Below are 18,652 nucleotides of genomic sequence, written 5' to 3' on the forward strand. Positions count from 1 at the left end.
ATGGACATTCCTCCTCCCTGTGCCTTCTTACAGCCTTTTCAGCCTCCGTTGCCCCCAGGACCGGGCGTTAAAACTCCGAAATTCCTATTCCCGAGCGGGGGCCCTCCAGTGCGCGGCTGCCTCCCGCCCACCGTCACCGGAAGTCTGTCCACCAACAGCTTTAATTGAACATTCGCGTTGTGTTCAAATGCCTCCATGGCTTTACTTCTCCCTATCTCTGTAACCTTCCCCATCTGTGCAATGCTTCAAAAGTGCAGCACACCACCAACGCTATAGCCTCTTGTGCATCTCAAAATCTCAACAGCATATCATTGCTGGAGCATAGCTGGAGGAGAGAGAGGGTGATGACAGACGGCTGCTTTAGTGATTGGAAACCATTGTCCAGTGGCATACGACAGGGATTTGTACTGGGTTCCTAATTGTTTGTCATTCATATAAACGTGATGTGGAGATGCCGGCGTTGGACTGGGGTGAGCACAGTAAGAAGTTTTACAACACCAGGTTAAAGTCCAACAGGTTTGTTTCGATGTCACTAGCGCCACAGCAAAAAAACGCACCGATCTCCTCAGAAGACAAACATGGGACACAACCGACAGAATACCCTTCGTCGTCCAGTACTTTCCCGGAGCGGAGAAACTACGACATCTTCTTCACAGCCTTCAACACGTCATTGATGAAGGTGAACATCTTGCCAAGGTCATCCCCACACCCCCACTACTTGCCTTCAAACAACCGCGCAACCTCAAACAAACCATTGTTTGCAGTAAACTACCCAGCCTTCAGAACGGTGACCACAACACCACACAACCCTGCCATGGCAATCTCTGCAAGACGTGCCAGATCATCGACATGGATACCACCATTACACGTGAGAGCACCACCCACCAGGTACGCGGTACATACTCGTGTGACTCGGCCAACGTTGTCTACCTCATACGCTGCAGGAAAGGATGTCCTGAAGCGTGGTACATTGGCGAGACCATGCAGACGCTGCAACTACGAATGAACGGACATCGTGCGACAATCACCAGGCAGGAATGTTCCGTCCCAGTCGGGGAACACTTCAGCAGTCAAGGGCATTCAGCCTTTGATCTCCGGGTAAGCGTTCTCCAAGGCGGCCTTCAGGACGCGCGACAAATCAGAATCGCCGAGCAGAAGCTTATAGCCAAGTTCCGCACACAGGAGTGCGGCCTCAACCGGGACCTGGGATTCATGTCGCATTACATTCATCCCCCACCATCTGGCCTGCGAAATCCTACCAACTGTCCTGGCTTGACACAATTCACACCTCTTTAACCTGGGGTTACCCCATCTCTGGATCTGTAAAGATTTAATCACCTACTAATGCTCGCATTCCAAGCATTGTCGGGCATCTTTGAATCTGTCTATATGTATGTTTCTGGAACATACCTCTTCATTCACCTAAGGAAGGAGCAGCGCTCCGAAAGCTAGTGACATCGAAACAAACCTGTTGGACTTTAACCTGGTGTTGTAAAACTTCTTACTATTCATATAAACAGCATAGATACCTTGTAGGGGGTAGGATCAGTAAGTTTGTGGATGACACAAAGATTGGCTGGGTGGTTAACAGTGACGTTGAGTGTCTTTATTACAGGAAGATATTATTGGGATGGTCATAGGGCAGAAAAGTGGCAGATGGAATTTAACCCTGAAATGTGTGAGATGATACACTTTGGAAGAAATAAAATGACAAGGAAGTATTCAATGAATGGCCTGGTGGTAGGAAGTTCTGCATAACAAAGGGACCTCGGTGTGTCTGTCCAATGATCTCTGAAGGCAGAAGGGCAGGTTAATAGGATGGTGAAAAAGGCATATGGGACACTTGTCTTTATCAATCGAGGCATAGATTACAAAAGCAGGGTGGTCATATTGGAGTTGTATAGAACTTTGGTGAGGCTACAAATGGAGTACTGTGTGCAATTTCAGTCACCACATTATAGGAAGGATGTGATTGCACTGCAGAGGGTGAAGAGGCGATTTATCAGGATGTTGCCTGTGGCCTGCGATGGATCATTTAAGTTATATAGGGAGGTTGGATAGGCTCGAGTTGTTTTCACTGGAGCAGAGAAAAAAAGAGGGGTGACCTGATTGAGATGTTCAAGAATATGAGGGGCATGGACAGGGTGGATAGGGACCAGCTGTTCCCCTTACTTGAAGGGTCAGTTAGGAAGGAACACACGTTCAAGGTGAGGGGCAGGAGGTTTAGTGGGGGGGGGGGGGGGGGGGTTTCAAGGATAAACGTCTTTACCCAGAGGGTGGTGACTGTCTGGAATGCACTGTCTGAGGGGATGGAAGAGGCGGGTTGCCTCACATCCTTTAAAAAGTACCTGGATGAGCACTTGGCACGTCATAACATTCAAGGCTATGGGCCAAGTGCTGGCAAATGGGATTAGATAGGCAGGTCAGGTGTTTTTCATGTATCGGTGCAGACTTGATGGGCCGAAGGGCCTCTTCTGCACTGTGTGACTCTGTGATTCCTGCAGGTTTATATGCTTTAAGCTCTCTAATTTCCTCCATAAATCTCTCCACTTCCCTCTACTCCTTTAAGACCTTCCTAAAGCTCCACTCTGGAACCATACTTTTAGTCACTCCTAATGCCTTCTTCTTCAGGCTGGTGTTGATATTTTAAAATAGATTTTAGTGAAGAGTCTTGGGAAGTTTTGTGTGAAGAAGCATAAAACATGCAAGATAGTGTTGCTGTCAGTGATGGGATTATAAAATTTGCCAATTTTCCTGTGCAATCCATTCACAATAAACAAAAGGGTGAAGTATAAGGCTTGTCATTTAAACAGTAAATTATACAATGGCAATTCCACTTGGAGGTCTCAATCATTCATCATTAAAAAGATATTGGCTGGACTTCCGGTTGCGGCTATGCGGAGCTAAGCCGCACGAATTGGCAGCTCCCGTGAAGACGGACTTTCGGGCTCGATAGAAGAGCCCCAACGGGATTTTTTACACAGCCAACCCGTGGGGAAGAGAGGCGAGAGGTCCCCCACTAACCTGTATGGACCGGACCCGCAGCGAAACGGCCAAAAAAAGGGCACTGGAGCAGCGGGAGAAGAAGGGTAAAATAAACAAAATGGCGGCGGCCGGGGACAAAGAAGAGATGCAAGAATTCATTAAGCGCTGCTTCGAGGAGCTGCGCAAGGAGATGGTGGCGCCGATGCTGGCAATAATTGAAGGACTTGGGGCAACCCAGAAAGTCCATGAGGTGAAGATCCATGACAAAGTGAGTGAGAATGAGGACGAGCTCTTGGGCCTGGCGGTGAAAGTGGAGCGGCACGAGGCGCTACACAAGACGTGGGCGGGAAGACTCGAAGACCTGGAGAACAGGTCGAGGAGAAACAATTTGAGGATCCTGGGTCTCCCAGAAGGAGTGGAGGGGGCCGACGCCGCGGCATATGCGGGCACGATGATCGGGGCGCTGATGGGTGCGGAGGCCCCCCCGGGGTTGCTGGAGCTGGAAGGGGCGCACCGGGTGCTGGCGAGGAAGCCCAAAGCAAACGAGCCGCCAAGGGCGATGGTGGTGAGATTTCAACGGTTCACAGATAGAGAGAGGGTCCTGAATTGGGCCAAGAAGGAGCGGAGCAGCAAGTGGGACAATGCTAAGATTAGAATATACCCGGACTGGAGCACGGAGGTCGTTAAGCGGAGAGCGGGTTTCAACCGGGCCAAAGCGGTGCTGCATCGGAAAGGAGTGAAATTTGGGATGTTGCAGCCAGGGTCACATATAACGGCCAACACCATTACTTTGAAACGCCCGAAGAGGCGTGGACCTTTATATTAACTGAAAAGTTGGACTCTAATTGAGGGTTTGTGAGGGTGGGGGGTATTTGAGGGTTGAAATATGATGGCGGTTGTATATAGGAGGGTAAGCACGCGCAGGGAATGTTATATGGGCTGGGGACGAAAGACAAGGCCGCAACAGAAGCTGCGTCAGGGGGGACAGGGCAGGCTCTGGAAAGCGCGGGGTTTTTCTCCCGCGCGCGGGAAGAAAGGTGGGAGGGGGAGCGTAGGAACACCTACTGATGGGGAGATTCCCACACGGGGGGGGGTCAAAGGGATGGCGGGGGAAGCCGGGGTCAGCAGGCGTCAGCTGACTTATGGGAGTGATATGGGGGGAGCAAAAAAGCTACATAGGGGTCTAGCGGGGGGGAGGGAAGGGGGGAAGGGGGGGAGGGGGGGAAAACAGGGTTGCTGCTGCACTGGCCGAAAGGGAATGGGACACAGAAGAGGTGGCCGGGACGGAGGTGAGGGAGACGCGGACACGGGACTGGCCGAGAAAAGGAGATGGCTAGTCGGCGGGGGGTGGGGGGCATGGAGGTTCGCAAGACCGCAGGCCAGGGAATTTTCTTTCTTCTCCCACGTGCACAAGGCATACTCCCGGATAGACTTCTTTGTGCAGGGCAGGGCGCTCATCCCGAGGGTGGAGGGGACGGAGTATTCGGCCATAGCCGTGTCGGACCATGCCCCGCACTGGGTGGAAGTGGGGCTGGGAAAGGAGAGGGACCAACGCCCGCTGTGGCGGTTGGATGTGGGACTGTTGGCAGATGAGGTGGTGTGTGGTAAGGTAAGGGGGTGTATTGAAAGATACTTGGAGGCCAACGACAGCGGGGAGGTGTGAGTGGGGGTGGTATGGGAGGCGTTGAAGGCGGTGATCAGGGGAGAGCTAATCTCCATCAGGGCTCATAGGGAGAAGACAGAGGGCAGGGAAAGGCAGAGGTTAGTGGGGGAGATTTTGCGAGTGGACAGGAGATACGCAGAGGCCCCGGAGGAAAGATTACTTGGGGAAAGGCGACGGACCTGTTGACCACGGGGAAGGCGGAGGCACAGTGGAGGAAGGCGCAGGGGGCGACCTACGAGTACGGAGAAAAGGCCAGTCGGATGCTGGCACACCAGCTTCGTAAGAGGGCGGCAGCGAGGGAAATAGGGGGAGTCAAAGATGGTGGGGGAGCTATGGTCCAGAGTGCAACGGAAATAAATAAGGTATTCAAGGACTTCTATGAAGAGCTGTACAGATCCCAGCCCCCAGGGGGAGAAGAGGGGATGGGAAGATTCCTGGACCAACTGCGGTTCCCGAGGGTGAAGGAGCAAGAGGTGGCTGGTTTGGGGGCACCAATCGGGTTGGAGGAGCTGAGTAAGGGTTTGGGGAGCATGCAGGTGGGGAAGGCCCCGGGGCCGGACGGGTTCCCGGTGGAGTTCTATAGAAAGTATGTGGACCTGTTGGCCCCGCTACTAGTGAGGACCTTTAACGAGGCAAGAGAGGAGGGGTCCCTGCCCCCGACAATGTTGGAAGCGACAATTTCCTTGATCCTGAAGTGAGACAAGGACCCACTGCAATGTGGATCGTACAGGCCGATTTTGATCCTAAATGTGGACGCTAAGCTATTGGCAAAAGTGCTGGCCATGAGGATTGAGGACTGTGTCCCGGGGGTGATACATGAGGACCAGACGGGATTTGTAAAGGGCAGGCAATTAAATACGAACGTGCGGCGGCTCTTCAATGTAATAATGATGCCATCGGAGGAGGGAGAGGCGGAGATAGTGGCAGCCATGGACGCGGAAAAGGCCTTTGACAGAGTTGAGTGGGAGTACCTCTGGGAGGTGTTGCGTAGGTTTGGGTTCGGGGGAGGGTTTAGTAGCTGGGTTAAGCTCCTTTACAGCGCCCCGGTGGCGAGTGTGGTGACGAATCGGCGGAGGTCGGAGTACTTTCGGCTGTACCGAGGAACGAGGCGGGGTGCCCTTTGTCCCCCCTGTTGTTTGCATTGGCGATCGAACCCTTGGCCATATCACTGAGGGAGTCTAATAAATGGAGGGGGGTGGTCCGCGGGGGGGAAGAGCATCGGGTGTCGCTATACGCGGATGACCTGCTGCTGTATGTGGCGGACCCAATGGAGGGGATGGTGGAGGTCATGCAGACTTTGAGGGAGTTTGGGGAGTTCTCGGGCTATAAGCTCAATGTAGGGAAGAGCGAGCTTTTTGTACTACAGGCGGGGGACCAAGAAAGAGGGATAGGGGACCTACCGCTGAGGAGGGCGGAGGGGAGTTTTCGGTATCTAGGGATCCAGATAGCCAGGAGCTGGGGGGCCCTACACAAACTGAATCTGACGAGGTTGGTGGACCAAATGGAGGTGGACTTCAAAAATGGGACATGTTGCCGCTCTCGTTGGCGGGTAGAGTGCAGTCGGTAAAAATGGTGGTCCTTCTGAGGTTTTTGTTTGTGTTCCAGTGCCTCCCCATCGTGATCACCAAAGGCTTTTTCAAGAGAGTAGGTAGGAGTATTATGGGGTTTGTATGGCCGAACAAAACCCCGAGGGTAAGGAGAGGGTACCTGGAGCGCAGTAGGGACCGAGGAGGGCTGGCGCTGCCAAACCTAGGGAGCTACTACTGGGCAGCTAACGTGGCGATGATCCGTAAGTGGGTTATGGAGGGAGAGGGGGTGGCATGGAAGAGGATGGAGATGGCGTCCTGCAAAGGAACGAGCTTGGGGGCGCTGGTGACGGCGCCGTTGCCGCTCTCGCCATCAAAGTACACCACGAGCCCGGTGGTGGCGGCAACGTTAAGGATCTGGGGCCAGTGGAGACGGCATAGGGGTGCAGTGGGAGCCTCGGTGTGGTCCCCGATCAGGGGTAACCACCGGTTTGTCCCGGGGAAGATGGACGGGGGGTTCCAGGGCTGGAACTGGGCGGGGATTAGAAGAATGGGGGACCTGTTCATCGACGGGACATTTGCAAGCCTAGGGGCACTGGAGGAGAAGTTTGAGCTACCCTCGGGAAATGCATTCAGATATATGCAGGTGAGGGCTTTTGTGAGGCGACAGGGAATTCCCGCTGCTCCCGACACAGGAAATTCAAGACAGGGTGATCTCGGGTGTATGGGTCGGGGAGGGCAAGGTTTCGGCAATACAGCAAGAGATGAAAGAAGAGGGGGAAGCGCTAGCAGAAGAGTTGAAGGGTAAATGGGAGGAGGAGCTGGGGGAGGAGATCGAAGAAGGTTTGTGGGCTAATGCCCTGGGTAGGGTCAATTCCTCCTCCTCATGTGCCAGGCTCAGCCTGATACAATTTAAGGTGGTTCACAGAGCGCACTTGACGGGGGCGAGGTTGAGTAGGTTCTTTGGGGTAGAGGACAGATGTGGAAGGTGTTCAGGGAGTCCGGCGAACCATGTCCATATGTTTTGGTCATGCCCGGCACTGGAGGGGTTCTGGAGAGGAGTGGCGGGAGCAATATCTCAGCTGGTGAAAGTCCGGGTCAAGCCAAGCTGGGGGCTAGCAATATTTGGAGTAGTGGACGAGCCGGGAGTGCAGGAGGCGAAAGAGGCCGGCATTCTGGCCTTTGCGTCCCTAGTAGCCCGGCGAAGGATCTTGCTAATGTGGAAGGAGGCGAAGCCCCCTAGCGTGGAGGCCTGGACAAACGACATGGCTGGGTTCATAAAATTGGAAAGGATTAAGTTTGCCTTAAGGGGGTCTGCGCAGGGGTTCTACAGGCGGTGGCAACCGTTCCTAGACTAACTCGCTGAAGGTCGGTCAGCAGCAGCAGCAACCTTGGGGGGGGCGGGGGGACGAGAGATTGTTTGAGGGGACGGACGAGCGGGGGATAACATGGAGGGTGGGGGAAACTGGCACGAACGGGCGAGAGCCAGTGTATAAAGCTCTGTAAATATATCATCTTACCATGTATATATCTTGCTCAGGGCGATTTTGTGTTATTTTGTTACGGTGGCGGGGGGTTTATTGTTTGTAAGGTGAAAAAATTGTTTTGTTTTGTTAAAAAACTTTAATAAATATATTTTTTTTTAAAAAAGATATTGGCTGGAATTCTCCAGTCATTGCAATTCAATTTTCCCGCTGGCAGCGTACCCTGGCCAGCAGGTTTCATGGCGGCATGGCGCGGTTTATATGTAAAATACCATTGACAAGCAGCGGGAAGATAGACGCGCAGCCAAGAAACATGAGGCTGGCGGACCAGAGAATCTCACCCATTATATCGCAATACACATCAGAAGCTTTATACTGTGGAAGGGTTAAAGGACAAATAAGAGCAATAAAATGTCAAAATATGGTTTTGAAAAAGAGAAATATGTGAGTAGGTCATGAAAGTATTAAGTGAAAAGCACATGCTGTTAATGATCAGGAAATCTCTGAAAGGCAGCCAACGTGTGTGGTTTTCACTCGCTGGAATGAAACTGAACTATTTACTGTAGTTCTCACCACAAGAATATTTTTTTGGAAGTTCTACCCCTCACGCCAGTACCTCGTGTGGTTAGGCTGTGGTCAATGTGGCATGCTGTTACTGTGTCACTGAAGACTTACACCGTTGCACACAGATATGCAGAATTAACAAATGGCATACTGAAGTGACTAAAAAGTAGAAAAAAGGAAGAGGCACACTTTACCGAGGTTTAATGTCAGGTGAGAAAAAGGAAGTTTCAGAGTAAACTCAAGATATGATTAAAAGGGAAGGAAACATTACTATCTGCAATGTTCATGCGTGCTATATTAGGGTCATAAGTGTAAATCTTTAAACAGCTTACTGGAACATTTTAGCAGGAGGTAAAAGAGTAAAAATTGCTACTTCATAAAATAAAGCTAGACCCGATTTGTAATTATAATTTTCCATGGGTGCCATGTACGTTATGGGGCATATTTTCCTCATCATGTACCCGTGCATATTAGGCCATACAGGCACAAGAGATATGGGAATATTGCATAGAATTAACAGCAGATGATGTGGAGATGGTGATGTAGTGGTGGGGTCACTGGACTAGCAACCCAGAAACCCAGGCCAATGCTCAGGAGGATGCCATGTGTTCAAATCCAACTATGGCAGCTGGTGAAAATTAAATTAAATTAATTTTAAAATTCTGTAAGTGATGGTGACCATGACAACTCTCACTGTTTACTGTTTGCCTGAGAAAAAATATCTGTTTCACTAATGTCCTTTAGAGAAGGAAACCAACCATCCTTACCTGGTCTGGCCTGTGTGTGACTCCAGAACCACAGCAATGTGGTTGAACCTTAATTGCCCTCTGCAGTGACCTGGCAAGACACTTAGTTCAAGGGAAATTCGGGATGGCCAACAAATGCTGACTTTGCCAGCAACGGCCGCATCCCAATAAAAATATAAGGAGGCTATTTGTTATATCTTAGCTATGTCAGTGTTTATGCTCCACTTGAGCCTTCACCCACCTGACTTCAGCTTATCCTTAATCTAATATCCAGTGGGATGCTTTATAAGGATGTGCCCCTCCCTCAATATTTCTTCTATATTCACTTCTTAGGCAGTTCAATGTACAGAATGAAGAAAATCTAACCCCTGGAACAAAGAACAAGGAAAAGTACAGCACAGGAACAGGCCCTTCGACCCTCCTAGCCTGCACCGACCATGCTGCCCGTCTAAACTAAAATCTTCTACATTTCCGGGGTCCGTATCCTTCTATTCCCATCCTATTCATGTATTTGTCAAAATACCCCTTAAATGTCACTATCGTCCCTGCTTCCACCACCTCCTCCGGCAGCAAGTTCCAGCGACCCATTACCCCCTGAGTGAAAAGCATGCTTCATACATCTCCTCTAAACCTTGCCCCTCGCACCTTAAACCTATGCCCCCTAGTAATTGACCCCTCTACCCTGGGAAAAAGTCTCTGACTATCCACTCTGTCTATGCCCCTCATAATTTTGTAGACCTCTATATGGTCGCCCCTCAATCTCCTTCGTTCCAGTGAGGACAAACCATGTTTATTCAACCTCTCCTCATAGCTAATGCCTCCATACCAGGCAACATCCTGGTAAATCTCTTCTGCATTTCTTCTAGACTTCCAGCTATTGTCTGAAGCATTTATACTTCTTGTTGAATGATCATGAATTTCATGCGCATCAGTTACCATTGGTCCTCACGACTAACTGTTGTTAACAAAGCAGAACCCAACAATTTTAAATAAACTTTATCTTTACTGATATTTCTTATTTTTCAACTGTATTTTTCTACTGAACAAAGAGAAGTAAGATGGCTAACCCTCTGTCTGTGAGTCAGCAGAACAAAATAATTCACTTCTCAGTTTCTGAGTTTCTAGCATCTAAAACCGCTGAGACCAATCGCAAAGAGAACTACACAAAGGCATTTTCATTTGGTAAGCCAAGTTCGTTAGCGAAGTCGATAAGTCTATGTAGACAATTCGTAAACATCAGGCCCTCAGCAAATACCACCTCTTTTAATCATAATGGCTGTGACGTTATCGGTTTGAGACACAAAGCCCATTTCCAGGCACCGTGTAAACATGCTTTGCTGAAGAACTTGTGGAGAATTAAGGTATCATGACCTCAGGCTCTAATTTGCTAAACAGGCTTATATTTATTGCTTTTTGGGTGGGATTCTCCGGCTACACCCGCCTGGCACTGGAAATTCGCGCCCAATGTCAATGGACCTTTACTCAGTCCGCGTCCCGCCTGTGGCGATTTTGCGGCGGCGGAGAGGAAGAATCCAGCCCTTGGGTTGCATACCCCAATCTGCTATTTAACATCTGACTGACAGGCCACACAGAAGCAAGCTCTGGCCAGGTTGGACAACTGGCTCCCATCTAGCCTAACTCCACTGGGAAGATTTTGTACTATCACCAACGGAATAGATTCAATCTCTGCGTGCCTACTTTATCTTCTGACACCAACACTACTGGAAAAGCAAATCCTACACCGCCGGTCTTCAGCCAGATAACCTCTGCAAAAGCTGACCTCTGCAAAATAATTCCTCATTTGGCTTTGATTCTGGACCCTGGAACTCACATGAACCAATATTCATTTGCTTTGTGGTTCTTGTGTTTTCTCACCTCTTTTTCTCCATCTCTCTCTTTACTGTATGAATCTGGAGTGGGAAGTGGTGGACAGTCCATTACACCACTTTCTTCAATGTGTGCGATAAACAAGCCTTCAGAGTTAATCCTAACTTGAGTTTCCTGTGGGTTATTAGTAGAAATCAGAACACACAAAAACCAAAGGATCAGGAAATCGGCCACCGCTTATTCTCTAAACAACAATTCAAAACACCTTCCATTTACGGACAAATAATAAGAGGAAAAATCAGTGTTGTTTGATGTAGGAACATATAGACGTAGCAGCAGGAGTAGGCCATTTGGCACATTGAGCCTGCTGGCCCCCTCCTGTCTATAACATTAATATCTTCTCAATTACATTATTGGGCTTTGTATATTACATTTATTACATTAAGAGAAACAGGTGATGGGTATGAATTGTCTTTCAACACATACAAATAGGAGATCACCCTCCATCTTCTTGTCTTCCTCCATCATCAGGACATGCTTTGGTGATCCATTTTACCACCTGGCGATGGGGGAGGTCCCCAGTGGAGGGTTCTCCAAGTGGGAGTCCTCCTTTTTTCCATCGTGTTGGCGCAGGGGCAGGATTTGTGGACTTCCACGACAGCAAAACGGGCGCCGCACCTGGACCGATTGAGTGATAGTTAAGGGGCTAGCACCGGAGCCACATGGATCACGTTGATTCCGATGCGAAATGGTGCAGGATTCGCTGGATTTGCGATTGACATTCAGGAGACTAACAAGCTGCAGCCACATATACACACTGTACTCCCCACACGCACCATCCAGCCAACAGGATAGCAGCACCCTGCTTTACAGACGCTGAGCTTGAGACATTGCTGGACACTGTGAAGGAGGGGCCGGCAACATTGCACCCCGGCTTGGGAACGAGGCTGCCAGCCGCCGCTGTTCGCCAGTGGTAGGGATGGTCAGCGCCATGAGCAACAACATCCAGACCGGCCGGCAATGCAGGAAAAAATCACAACCTCCTCAGGGCGGACAGGATGAGTAGGCAGCACCTTGCCCTGGCACCAACCCCCATACCGCATACCAGTACCTCTACCCCTTCCCCCCCTAATCAGGATGGCTTCTGAACCCCCACTCCTCACCACATGCCAACACCCATAACGACTGCCATAGCTAGGTGCCCTGGCCACTGAAACCTGCGGCCCCTCATCGCGGCAGAGTAGAGGGCACTAGACGTGGTCGGGAGTAAAGGAAAGGGCAGTTGCCGGGGTGGAGATCGGCTTTGGGTGAGGAAGTGAGGCCCCATCAAAGAATCAGGAAATCCACTGAATTGCGGTTCCCCATGACACAAGTGTCAATCCCCGCCAACACCACCCCTACACCACCCTCATCCCTACACCACACGCACACCCCGCTCCACCATCCCCACCACCTAGACTCCCTCCGGCCCGCAGTCTAATCATGCATCTTGTCTTATGTCTTGCAGAAGCTGCTGGTGATGGTGGAGCCCTTCTGGTGTCCCCTGCCCTCAGCCACAGTGGCATCCAGGCCTGCAGGTGCCGTGCAGCGACGAAGACACAGACATAGTTGCGAGCCATACAGCTAAGACCCAAGACACCCCGGAGTCCGAGTCCGGGATGATACTGACTTCCCGTCACAGCTGCCTCCAACTCCCGCCACCATCCCAGAGACACTGACCTCATAGATTATCATAGAATTTACAGTGCAGAAGGAGGCCATTTGGCCCATCGGGTCTGCACCGGCTCTTGGAAAGAGCACCCTACCCAAGATCAACACCTCCACCCTATCCCCATAACCCAGTAACCCCACCCAACACTAAGGGCAATGTTGGACACTAAGGGCAATTTATCGTGGCCAATCCACCTAACCTGCACATCTTTGGACTGTGGGAGAAAACCGGAGCACCCGGAGGAAACCCACGCACACACGGGGAGGATGTGCAGACTCCGCACAGACAGTGACCCAAGCCGGAATCGAACCTGGGACCCTGGAGCTGTGAAGCAATTGAGTTATCCACAATGCTACCGTGCTGCCCAACCTCGGTTGGACACTTTAGTGAAGAGGCTCTGGGGAAACTATCTGGTGCACACTGTGGTAGTATGCATTAGGGGTCATGTGGGACTGTGAAGCCATGATGTAATTGGCTGACAGATCCCGGGTCCTGGTTGGACGTTGACCTCTAGCTCCGCCCTGAAGGCGGAGTATAAGTACCTGGAGTCCATCCCCGCAGGCAGTCTACTACTGAACTGCGGGGGAAACAGTCACGCTTAATAAAGCCTCATCGACTTCACTCTATTCGTCTCTCGGAGTCTTTGTGCGCTACAATTTATTAAGCGTGACTAAAGGACTATGGAGCTCAGGATCATCCCGGAATGCCTGAGGATCAGCCCCCACGCAGTGAACGCGGCAGCAGCTTTCAAGCACTGGCAGACTTGTTTTGAGGCCTACCTCAGAACGGCCACCGGCCGGGTCACTGAAGACCAAAAACTACAGGTCCTGCACTCGAGGATAAGCACGGAGATTTTCTCTCTCATAGAAGACGCAGAGGATTTCCAGACAGCGTTCGCAGCACTAAAAAGTCTCTATGTCCGCCCAGTAAACCAGATCTATGCTCGCTACCAACTCGCAACGAGACGGCAAAGTCCCGGAGAATCGATAGATGAATTCTACGCCGCGCTACTAATTTTGGGACGAGCCTGCAGCTGCCCGTCGGTGAACGCAAATGAACACACGGACATGTTAATGCGCGATGCTTTTGTGGCAGGTATGAACTCCTCCCAAATCCGCCAAAGACTTCTAGAAAAAGAGTCGCTAGGACTCTCAGAGGCACGGGCCCTAGCAGCCTCCCTAGACGTGGCCGCGCGAAATACCCGCGCCTACGGCCCCGACCGCGCGGCAGCCCATTGGGCTCCGTACGTACCCGTCGCAACAAACCCCCCCCCCCCTGGACACCCCACAGGCTTGCGCGGTCCAAATGCCAAGTCGCACCGGGGGCGCCCGCTGCTATTTCTGCGGCCAGGCGAAACACCTCCGGCAGCGCTGCCCGGCCTGTGCAGCGATCTGCAAGAGCTGCGGGAAAAAGGGCCATTTCGCGGCTGTGTGCCGGTCCCGCGAGGTCGCCGCTGTCCCGGGAGAACAGGGAGCCCTGCATGCCGTTTACGCTCCCCAACCCCCCCAGCGCCCCATGTACGACCCGCTGGCGCAGCCACTCTGGGTCCCGACCACCGCGGTCCCGGGAGAACAGGGAGCCCTGCACGCCGCTTACGCTCCCCAACCACCCCCCCCCCCGCGCCCCATGTATGACCCGCCGGCGCTACCACTTTGGGTCCCGACCACCGCTCTCCCCGGAGAAGAGGGAGTTCTGCGCGTCTCTAACGCTCCCCAAACCCCCCCCCCCCCCCGTGCCCCACGTTTGACCCGCCGGCGCTACCAATTTGGGTCCCGATCACCGCTGTCCCCAGAGATGAGGGAGCCCCGCGCGTTCCTAACGCTCCCCAACCCCCCCAGCGCCCCATGTGCGACCCGCAGACGCCACCATTTTTGGTCCCGGCGACCACGAGGGGAGGAAGGGCACCGCCATCTTGGACCACCCCAGACCTGTACGACGCATGGGGGTGGCCATTTTGTCCACCCCCGCCGCCATCTTGTGACCCCTCAGCCATGTGCGATGCATGGGGGCAGCCATTTTGTTCACCCCCGACGCCATCTTGGACGGCAACAACGGACCCCAGTATCGACGGCTCCACGGGGTTCGAAGAAGACGCTCAACTACTACAACCACGTCTCGCTTCAATGACGCTGGACCAAGCTCGGCCCCGGACACTCCAGACGACGACGACAATGGTGCTGATAAACGGGCACGAGACACCATGCCTAGTCGACTCCGGGAGCACGGAGAGCTTTATCCACCCTGACACGGTAAGACGCTGTTCTTTGACTACCCATCCCAGCGCACAAAAGATTTCCCTAGCTGCAGGATCCCACTCCGTACAGATCAAAGGCTTCTGCATAGTTACCCTAACGGTGCAAGGGAGGGAGTTCAAAAACTACAGGCTCTACGTCCTTCCCCAACTCTGCGCCCCCACATTACTGGGATTAGACTTCCAGTGCAATCTACAGAGCCTAACCTTCAAATTCGGCGGCCCAATACCCCCACTCACTATCTGCGGCCTCGCAACCCTCAAGGTGCAACCCCCGTCCTTGTTTGCAAACCTCACCCCGGATTGCAAACCCGTCGCCACTAGGAGCAGACGGTACAGCGCCCAGGAACGGACCTTCATTCGGTCCGAAGTCCAGCGGCTACTAAAGGCATAATCCAGGCCAGCAATAGTCCCTGGAGAGCACAGGTGGTAGTAGTAAAGACAGGGGAGAAGCAAAGGATGGTCATAGACTATAGCCAGACCATCAACAGGTACACACAACTAGACACGTACCCTCTCCCCCGCATATCCGATATGGTCAATCGGATTGCCCAATATAAAGTCTTCTCCACCGTGGACCTCAAGTCCGCCTACCATCAGCTCCCCATCCGCCCAAGTGACCGCAAGTACACAGCCTTCGAGGCAGACGGGCGATTATACCATTTCCTAAGGGTCCCATTTGGCGTCACAAACGGGGTCTCGGTCTTCCAACGAGAGATGGACCGAATGGTTGATCAACACGGGTTGCGGGCCACGTTCCCGTATCTCGACAATGTAACCATCTGCGGCCACGATCAGCAGGACCACGACGCCAACCTCCAAAAATTCCTCCAGACCGCTAAAGCCTTGAACCTCACGTACAACGAGGACAAGTGCGTTTTCAGCACAAACCGGCTGGCCATCCTGGGCTACGTAGTGCGCAATGGGATAATAGGCCCCGACCCCGAACGTATGCGCGCCCTCATGGAATTTCCCCTCCCGCACTGCTCAAAAGCCCTGAAACGCTGCCTGGGGTTCTTTTCATACTACGCCCAGTGGGTCCCCCAGTACGCAGACAAGGCCCGCCCCGTAATACAGACCACGACCTTCCCTCTGTCGACAGAGGCTTGCCAGGCCTTCAGCCGCATCAAAGCGGATATCGCAAAGGCCACGATGCGCGCCATCGACGAGTCCCTCCCCTTCCAGGTCGAGAGCGACGCCTCCGACGTAGCTCTAGCGGCCACCCTTAACCAAGCGGGCAGACCCGTGGCCTTTTTCTCCCGTACCCACCACGCTTCAGAAATCCACCACTCCTCAGTGGAAAAGGAAGCCCAAGCCATAGTGGAAGCTGTGCGACATTGGAGGCATTACCTGGCCGGCAGGAGATTCACTCTCCTCACGGACCAACGGTCTGTAGCCTTCATGTTCGATAATGCACCGCGGGGCAAAATCAAAAACGACAAGATCTTAAGGTGGAGGATCGAGCTCTCCACCTTCAACTACGAGAACTTGTATCGTCCCGGAAAGCTGAACGAGCCGTCCGATGCCCTATCCCGCGGCACATGTGCCACGCACAAATTAACCGCCTCCAAACCCTCCACGAGGACCTCTGCCACCCGGGGGTCTCTCGGTTTTACCACTTTATCAAGTCCCGCAACCTCCCATACTCCTTAGAGGAGGTCCGTACAGTCACAAGGAACTGCCACATCTGCGCAGAGTGCAAACCGCATTTTTTCAGGCCGGATGGTGCGCACCTGATCAAGGCTTCCCGCCCCTTTGAACGCCTTAGTCTGGATTTCAAAGGACCCCTCCCCTCCACCGACCGCAACATATACTTCCTTAATGTGGTGGACGAGTACTCCCGCTTCCCATTCGCCATCCCCTGTTCTGACATGACCGCGGCCACAGTCATTAAAGCCCTGAACACCATATTCACACTGTTCGGTTGCCCCGAATACGTCCACAGCGACAGGGGGTCCTCCTTCATGAGTGACGAGCTGCACCAGTTCCTGCTCAGCAACGGGATAGCCTCGAGCAGAACGACCAGCTACAACCCCCGGGGGAACGGGCAAGTAGAGAGGGAGAACGGCACGGTCTGGAAGACCGTCCTATTGGCCCTACGGTCCAGGGACCTCCCAGTTTCACGGTGGCAGGAGGTCCTTCCGGACGCCCTCCACTCCATCCAGTCACTACTGTGTACTAGCACTAACCAAACGCCTCATGAGCGCCTCCTTGTCTTCCCCAGGAAGTCCTCCTCTGGAAAGTCACTGCCGACCTGGCTGGCGGCCCCAGGACCCATCTTGCTCCGAAAGCACGTGCGGGCGCACAAGTCGGACCCGTTGGTTGAAAGGGTTCACCTCCTTCACGCGAACCCGCAGTACGCTTACGTGGAGTACCCCGACGGCCGACAGGACACGGTCTCTCTGCGAGATCTGGCGCCCGCCGGCAACACACACACCCCCCCGACACCAATCACCCAACCCCCCCCCCCCCCTTCCTGCCACCGCCGCACCCCGCGACCGTCCCCTTCCCAGGAGGATCAGTCCTCCTCCCAGGCCCGACCAGGAATGAAGCCCAAGCTGAAACCATAAGGCTCCCGGAGACGACAACACCGGAACAAGCACCACCACCACCACCGGGACCGAGGCGATCGACACGGACGACCAGACCGCCCGACCGACTCGTGGCGTAGATCTAACAGTACAATATGTGGACTTTTAACGAGAACATTTTGTCTTTTCCTGACGATTACTGTAAGTAGTTTGGAAAAAAAAAAACCTTGTACATACTGTAATAACATGCGAAAGTTTTCCTCCCAGGACCAGCCTTGTAAACCCTTACCACCATGCGAAGCATCACCCCGCCGGGTTCATTTTTAACAAGGGGTGAATGTGGTAGTATGCATTAGGGGTCATGTGGGACTGTGAAGCCATGATGTCATTGGTTGACAGATCCCTGGTCCTGGTTGGACGTTGACCTCTAGCTCCGCCCTGAAGGCGGAGTATAAGTACCTGGAGTCCTCCCCCGCAGGCAGTCTACTACTGAACTGCGGGGGAAACAGTCACGCTTAATAAAGCCTCATCGACTTCACTCTATTCGTCTCTCGGAGTCTTTGTGCGCTACACACACCACACACATGCTCCGTTACAGCAGGTAGAGGTAGGAACTCCCGATGGGGGCGGATGGTTGGAGGGCGGGCCGACACCAGGGACTAGCTGCCACCCAGACTGGTTTCAGGCTTCTAGATGGATCATCCCATCGATTATGGAAATGCAGTCGCAGAGCCAGGGACTGCATGACGGGTTGTCGGCGAGCATCCAGCACCTGCATATGCAGTTGGATGAGTCCAACCGTGTGCAGGAGCAGGAGGTGGTTCCGACCATGCGTGCCACCCAAACCAACACGGCACGGGTGACATCCGCGGTCGAGGCCTTGGGGGTGATGCGCAATCAATTACTCTCAAGACAAGGTGAGGCATAACTAATAGGCTTTAATCTGCAAGAACTCTTCCCCAACAGCTTCGATACAGAAAGCGAAGGCTGCTGTGACGGCATCGGTTCTTATACTCCACCTCTCAGGGCGGAGCTATGTACATCAGCCAATGGTAGACTCCTGGGTCTAACCAATGGTCATCCACCTCTCAGGTACCGCAATACCTGGTACCATCACAGGGGGTAAGGGTTTCGGCCATGCACCAGCATGTTCAAGGCCTGTGGCAATCTGTACAGGCAGTGGCCGAGGCCCAGGACAGGGCTGCCCTCTCACAGGCAGTCATGTGCCAGAGTCTCTTGGACATTGCAGCAATGCTCCTCAGCGTAGCCCAATCACAGCAGGCCATGGCTGAGAGCGTTACGGCATTGCCCAGGCACTGGCACAGCCACAGAGAGGTGGTCCAGTCTCAGAGAGAGATGGCGCA

Source organism: Scyliorhinus torazame, chromosome 18 (assembly GCF_047496885.1).
Source record: "Scyliorhinus torazame isolate Kashiwa2021f chromosome 18, sScyTor2.1, whole genome shotgun sequence".
NCBI classification, from domain to species: domain Eukaryota; kingdom Metazoa; phylum Chordata; class Chondrichthyes; order Carcharhiniformes; family Scyliorhinidae; genus Scyliorhinus; species Scyliorhinus torazame.